The following is an 8,380-nucleotide window of genomic DNA, read 5'->3' on the forward strand; positions in this document are numbered from 1 at the left end:
AAGAAAGAAAGAAAGAAAGAAAGAAAGAAAGAAAGAAAGAAAGAAAGTGCCAGGAAAGAAGAAATCTCTTTAAACAGCCTGTGAAAGTTGCTGTTTGTCTTCTTCCACTTAAACACATAAAACAAAAAACCTTCCTTTGTCTAAACTGCTTGTATCCAATTCAGTTCAATTGGGAATAAAATGTTACTGTTCTGAGGGTGTGGAGAGAAATTGAGTACAACAGAGAACACATTATTTTCTTTGAAGACTGTCTTCATCAGCCCTTACTTGAAAAAATAAAGGAGAAAACCATAGAGAATAAACAAGCAGCCTAGAAAAAAATCTATATATTAAAGAAACAAGTACTTCTCAAGAGGTTCTTCCAATATTAAAATCTCTTCTCCCAAGAGCCATGAAGAATCTTTCATTTCCAAGACTGACACTGACTCTGAGTGAGCAGCCAATACACAATAAAATGGGAAAAGACACACTTGTCAGCTTCCCAGAAGCTGACATCAAGAACAGTGTTTCTGAATCATAGTCCACAGAGCTTGAAATTCAAGGAGCAATTAAAGAGTTTAAAGATGTAGCAGGAGAACTAGCAGACCAAAAGCAGAATATTGCACTGTTGAAATAAATAGAGGGTGATTTTTTTGTTTGTTTTTATGTTTTGTTTCTTTGTTTGTTTATTCATTTATTTTCTCTAGAATTGTAGAAAAGTTCCTCTTGACTTCCAGTCACTGCCATAGAAACAAAATGGAATGAACTTATGAAGGTCATGTTATAGAAATTGGGTATAACTAATTAAATTATAATAACTTTAGAACAGTGGGACTAAAATAAATAAATAAATAAATAAACAGATAAATAAATAAATAAACTGTTGAAAGGATAGATGGGAAGAGGAATGTCTGTAGTACCTATGGGATGATGGGTTACATACTGCAGCAGAGGTGAAATTATCCTCTGAATGACAGTTTGTGTCTATACAGTCAAGACTATAATGATTATATGTCCAGTTTTTCATAAGTATCTAGGTATAATCATCTTTCCTTTCTTTCCTGAATGAGATGTAATGGTTAGTTGTGGCTGAGATTTTTCTCAGCCCCTCCAGCAGGTCTATTGAGGCTATTGGCATAGTGGTTGTTTGGGACCTGTGCTTGCTCTTCACTTCTTCACGCAATAAGGAGCTGTGACGACTGTTACAGAGATCTCCAACTCATACTGCAAGTCAAAAACAAAGGGTGCACAACTAAGCTCAGGAAAATAAATCCATATTCTCATGACTCATTCAAAATCTGTAGTCTAGTGACTCTCCATCCAAACCCGGTGTACTTGCAGACTGAATATCAATCCACACTCTGTTAGCAACTGATACACACCAGCTACTTCACGTAACCATTTCTGAATTGTTGTCATCTGATATGGTCAATGTGGAGATGAGAATAAAGTAAGCAACTATTACTCAAAATTTCCCTAAACTGAAGTTAAAGGAAACCAAGTCATACAAATTCAATAACAAGTGTACACAGCCTTGGAGTCATGCACATATTCGTACTAACTAATTACCAAGCTTTATATCTACATTAATAATGTCTTGCATATGCTGTCCACACTTGTAACATGCCAGAAGTTTTGTAGAATGTGTATATAACCACTAATTTATATATTTAATGTGAGTGTACTCCTACTGCCAAAGTGCTGTGATCTTCTGGGCAGAACAAACAAAGTACTTTTTGTGTCTGCCTTAAGGACAAGCCAGCAATATCTCATAAAACATTCATATATCATTAGGATAAGCAAGAAAAGAGAGGGATCACCACAAGTTTCTACACATAAAATCATCATTTATACCTGAATCCCAAAACCTGACTCCTAGAAGTATCAAGAATGAGGACAGCAAATAAAACAAGATTCAGAATGTGGCAGGGCTTCCTAGGAAGGCATAACCCCATCCTGGTGGACAGGATCCCAGGCAAGGTTTACATTTCAAATCAAGGGTAACTCAAAAGGTAAGCAAATATTGCTCTGAACACTGAATGCTTGCATGTGAAAACAGGCCAAAATCTCAGGATTCTAGGTAAAAGATAACGAGTAAATAGTATTTGATATATTTGAATTGTGTTGTTTTCTGCATGTGACCTTTGTATCCAAGCTTACAACTAAAATCTGATCTTAGGTCTACCTAATACAGCTTGCCTAGTGATGGAAGCAAAAAAAAAAAAAAAAAAAAAAAAAAAAATGCTCCATAAATGCCCCATCTCCCTGGAGGCAGTGGACCCACTTCACTAACTTGTACCAAGAAAAATGTTGAGGAAAGAGGTGGAACTGAATGTTTTCTACAAGGCTGTACTGCCAGGTGCTGAGCTGTGGGAAGACAGAAGCTAGTGATCATTATATAAGGCAGAGATGTTGATGGATACTCCATGGCTCAAGGCTATCTATAATCCCAGAGTAGCACAAAACCTGCAAGTTATCTGAAACGAACAAAATTGGTAGTCCCTCTGGTATAATTGACTGCAGAGTATGCAAGGCAGTCATAAGAAGTCTCTTAGATGTGCTTCTGGAAAGGAAAACTGAGAAAAAAATGAAAGGAATTTGTGCCAAAAAAAAATAATTTATATCATAGAAACATACTCCAAGGCATGCCATGAAATAAATTCTCTCTGGCTAGAAGGCAACTAAACATTATTTTCTGTGGTCAAACAGCATTATTGTAGACTAAATAGTGAAGCTGATGTTTGAAGAGTGAATTGAAAGAAGCAACAAACTTCCCCTTGCCCCCCGCCTCCCGGGGTTTGTTTGCTTTTAAAATCAGAGATAGATTTGATAGAATCTGGTGGTATCAAAGAACTGCTTAGCAGTAGGATATCTTTTCCTCTCTAGCTACAAAGAGGGATATCTTACAACAGAATTTGTATATTCTAGGCATGCACATATTAATGAACAAATATGCAGACTCAGAACCTCCAGACACCTTTTTGCAATTTAATCTTGCTGACTTGGAACGGTTCAAAGAAATAAAAAGTTTTCTTTCGTAAGCATTACTTTGTACTTGTACAGAATAAACAGGTGCAATATTGACATGGCAAACTAGAAAGCAGGTGTTTTAATTAAAGCAGCCATAGGAAGGATCATTTGCAACATCTCTACAACCACAATTAAGTGATCTCAGTGTCTTGGTGTTAATGGAGCTCATTTAGGAGGCATCAGAACATTTAGAAAATACTGCAAGCCAATTGTTTTCTATCTCCTAGCTTGTAGGGCTACCACAGAATATTCATTCCACCTCCAGCATAGCTTGAGTCAACAATAGAAAGTCTCCTGCATTGCAGCTATAGAGTTAATTGGCTTCATTCGCATTCAGTGGTTATTTATTATGCAAAGATGTGAACATTAAGAAGACTTCACCGTGGCAGTTAGGCAGTGTGTAAGCTTCACAGAGGTTCGCTACACACCGATGAAGTTCATCCTTAAGATGCAGGTCCCTGGAGGCATTCTAGCCCCATGCCAGGGATGCAGTCCACAAACCAGCATGGTGTTCACAGCAGGTTGTCTGGAAGTCCTCTCAGCAACAGTCTTGGGTTGCCAGGGCTCTCTCTAGACACGGTAGCAATAGGAAGAGAGGACAACCTAGTTGTGAGGACCTCACAGAAGGATTTCAGCCGCTGCTTACAACTCCAAGCATGGCTAAGGGTGGTGTGAGGAGCTGGACTTCTGTCTGCCAGAAAACAGGCAAGCAGGTGAGCTTTTCTGGAAGGACTGGGCCAGAGATGTATATAAACTACAGCCAAAAAGAAAAATAGTTGTTATTCTACATTTTGTTTCAAAGAGCAAGAGACTTTTCCCAACTGCATTTTTTCTCAAGTATTCACTCTTTTTGTTGGTCCCAGTCCAAATGGTAGTAAACAGGCTTCTGTGCCACAAAACCACCACCACTAATAAAACTCCACTGAAAAATCTCAGCATGGACAAGCTTTGAATTATCACAAAGACTGAAATAATAACATATTCTGAACACTGCGTTTCTATTAAATAATTAATTCTGACAATACCAATGAAAAAGAAATTACTATGGAAGAAATCTTGTAAGATTTACTCAAAAGCAGAAAGCTGTCCGTCATGAGAATCAAGACAATGAGTTCAGATTCCCGAGTTACTTGCCTTGGGATGCTGTGGTGATTCTGCCATGAGCTTTCCTGATGATCCATCTCTTAGGGGCTCTCATCTCAGTGAAACGTCAGGTCTTGGTGAAGCAGCAGCAGAACTCCAGTTCTTACAATATGCTGTCTTAATATAAACCAGCGTTAAAATTTGATTTTATTTAATGTGTCAGAATAGTGGTGGCAACAGTCCAGTAACTATTACATGAGGTGGAGATTCATCCATGGAGTGAGACAGGACAGGTAGCTGGGGACAGCACCACCATAGTTGTCCCCAAGGAAGCCACTCTTGTAGCAGAGGGAACTTTCTGAGCCAGGCTTTCAGAGCTGGCATATCACTCTTTGGGTGGGAAGGAACAATAGGGAAAGTAATCATTTGCCATCTTAGGGTTCTTTGTGTGTTGCGGGTGTCATTGCCTGGGAGGTTATTCTCATTAGTTGACCACCATGGGTTCAGCTATCCCTGAGCTTTTAGTGGGAGGCCAACTGGGAACAGGAACCTCATCATGGTCATAGCCAGCTCTGCAGTCCTCCTTTGTCAATTAAACATCCTAGTAAACATGTAGCATGTTGTAGGATCTGATTTTTTGGCATGATTGTCACCTGCCCTTACTTTGAGTTTCAGCATAGGACTGATTAAATATTCTTCCTACAGAAAAGCGGTGTTTCAACTTAAGTTAAAATGTTTGGAGATGGAACCTTTTTCTTTGAAAGAAAAAAAAAATCATTATTTTTGCTGAAAAAGCAGTAACATTCATCTGTAAGCCTTTTTATCCAGGTTATTTGATTTTCTGACAAAAACTCAAAGCTCTCAGTGGGGCAAGTTCTCTCCATTTTATAACCAGATCTGATTATTTGATGCCTGCCTTCTCTGGAAATGTAGTATATTCTTTAAACCCTTTTGTCCCACAAGTATTTCTGTTGCACTTTAAATTATCTTCCTTTTGACTGCCTTTTACTACAGTTCTCAGTGCTGTGATACCCATCTCACCATTCTCATTCCAGGGCTGAGATCCATATTAGAAACTTCCATAAAAAGAACCTTTTATGTAGCTCAAACATTAGTTACCGTCTGAATCCCACTTTTCTGCTTTTTGCAGACCGGTGTTGCTTTATTGTCCCTTTCAGTTGTACACCTCCACAAGGATCTCCCTCCTGTTATAGCTGTGCCACCTGGGTTACTTCATCCTCCAAAATTAAATGGTGCAATTTCTCTCATGTTTTTCCTTTATTAATATTTATTGGTGATCACCAGTATGTGAAGTGACATAAAAAATAGAAACAAGCTCATTCAGTTTAAGGTGGTAATCTTATAGATGTGTCTGTATTTATCCTTTCATAATGAGTTTGTATCTTGAATTGAATGGGACTACTCATGTGTATATAGTTGCTCACCCGTATAAGAGTTTGCAAGATTCCAGCCAAAATAAAGGAAATAATTATTCAGATTATTTGCAACAGAACCACAACATAAAAATCTCCTGAAGACAACTCTTTTACCTTCTGTGTTTCTTCCTTCACCAGCTGCCACCTTCCCATTGCATTGACTTTTAATTAGGGCTTTCTGCCTGTGCAGGTTATCTTACTAGTTTTCTGTAACTTCTCGTATGAGTTACTCTGCTGTGTTGGCAGGATAGGGGGATACTTCTACATTAGGTTGGGGCCATCTTTCCTTTTTTGTCCTCTAATATGTTTGAGAACACTGCTAAAACATTAATGAAGAGACAAGACCAGGATATAAAGCATACAAGTTACACATTTTCAGAATAGATTTGCCTAAAATCTGTATCCTGCATATCTGACACTATCAGAAAATATTTATTTGTTTAAAAATTATGTGATAAATGACAATACCCAACTGGGAAACACCAGGCAATGTATATTGCAAAGACCTTCCAGGGAACAATCAACCACATGCAGAAAAATGAGAGGGAAACAGAGGGTGTTGTGTTCATGTGAAAGCATATGTGTGTGTCTGTTTATCCACCAGCATACCTCTGATTGAACTTCAAATCATCAAACAAATAACATGACCCAAAAGGTAAATTATTAAATAAAATATATCTCCAAGTGCAATTTTATTTTATTTTTTTTTCAAATGTACAAAGAATGTAGACCAAGCACCATCTCACTAGGACAAGAAGAGCTCAAAGCAAGATTTTCCTGTCTTTAAGAGGGTAAATGATGACAATCCATGAGAAAATGTTTTTTTTTAAAGCATCCTTGACACAGCTGTCCTTGTCACTGTGGTGGTTTGTTTTTTTTTTTTTTTTTGTCCAGAACTTCCCTGCATGTAAAGCAAAACATCTGCTTATTGATGTTTCATCACTGATGACACCTATAACTATTGGCAATTACTCTTTTCCTGTTCATAACTGTTTGGCATTTATTTTACAGGTGGCAACCTTAGAAAAGACAAAAATGACTGATCTCTTGAGCAGGCTCCAAATGTCACATTGTGAAAGATGTTGTTTTATCATCAGCATATGGCATCTGTCTGGGCTCCTTAAAGAAGTCTCTAGCTGGAAAAGAAATTCTCTTTTAGCAAGATCTTTGTGTCTCCAGCTTTTAGGCAGCCTTGACTGAAACACCATTCTGAACATTATTTACCTTCAACTTAATTTGATCCTCAGGAATTTACACATAGTTTAAAGTTTCAGAATAAATTCCTCAACTAACTCCTCATTAAATTTACTTGAAGGGTTCTTTTATGATTAAAACAAGCTGGTTCCCAGAAGACTGTATCTGCATAAATGTACACATTAGTCTTTAAGACTACCCACATCCTGGTACTGTGGTTGCCTGTGCTTTTTAATGAAGAGTGAACTCCGCAGTATATTTGCTGTGCCAGGAATCAAGATATTTTCAGTATGCTGCCAGATAAGGAATTTATTTGAGCCTTTATTAGGGCCTTCTTATTTTGTATTCTGTGTTTCATTCAAAACTACATTTTTTCTCAAAAAAAATATGGTTATAGTTGATAATGAAATAGGGGCAGAAGTGTTGCAGGACTGTGCCGTGATGGATGCTATGGCAACTAGAACAGGTCTGAAAAATGCTTTCATGCAGAGTATTTAAGTCAGAAAAATTATAACAAGAGAAAGCTAATTAGCAATTTAAGCAGGCACCTTTGACTCGAGAAGTGAAGGGCTCTGGAATGCTAGCAGCTGATATTGTTACAGCTTATTTGAAAGTGCTTTTAATTTGTTGTGGGTTGTTTCACTGCATTTCAAGGAATACAAATTGAAATTCATGCTAGCTTTTTGCCAGTTTCTTCTATGGTAAATCCAAGCTCCTACAGCAAAAAGTCTGACAGGAAAAGAGGCTGTGGTGATGGAAAAAAATAACCAGCCAGCTATGGCCACACCATCGTTGGTGAGCCAACTAATGAATAAAAGTTGTAGTTCTTTCAGGAAAGAGCCATGGGCAGGAAAGTTGAAGGAATTATGGCTTTAATGTGTTCATCTAAGAAATGTAGCCCAAAGATTTTCTAACTTCTTTAGCTTCAAAAAATCCAGTTTAGTGTAGCAGCCTGACTCATTTGCTTTTCATGTTTTCCCCAAGCTCAAGTGACCAGGTTAATCTGCAGAAGTACGCCTGAATCCTCCTGATGTGACTTGGTCTCCTGTATTTTTCTGACAAATGATCTGCTTTCTTCTGGGGAGCAGCAAATTCTGTCTCTCCTATGTACACATACATGCATGTACCTTCATGACTTTGGATTCCTTCAGCTCCTGATTTTCAAGATGTGTAGGGTAGCTATCCTGAGCTGATGCCCGGTTTAGCCTACTTCCAAATAACACAACTCTTCTTTCTTCCCCTTACAATAATACTCTTGACTGATAGACTTTAATGGCTTGGCTGAGCTACTGGAGACACCCTCCAAGCATGGCCACCTTGGCGTGATGACATAGTTCTCTTTGCAGACCAAGGCACAGCTTGCAAGGGTGGTTACAGGTGATGAAAATGGCCTGAAAGCAAAGGGCTATTCAGAGAAACATATACCTTTACCTCCTGTTGATTTTGTGTGATGAGGGTCTGGGATGCTCTGTATAACAGAAAACCTCAGAAATTATTAAAAATATTGCTGTCAATCCTGAGCTTCTTCCCTGAACGTGCCAGGATGCAGGATGCAATGCTGTAGGAATTAGAGGAGGCAGCCAGGGGCCGGTGCTGTCTCTGAGACAGTGAATCCCCCTGGAACTTGCCCAGAGGAGAAGCCTGGTGCAGAGCCACTG

Source organism: Oxyura jamaicensis, chromosome 2 (assembly GCF_011077185.1).
Source record: "Oxyura jamaicensis isolate SHBP4307 breed ruddy duck chromosome 2, BPBGC_Ojam_1.0, whole genome shotgun sequence".
NCBI lineage: Eukaryota > Metazoa > Chordata > Aves > Anseriformes > Anatidae > Oxyura > Oxyura jamaicensis.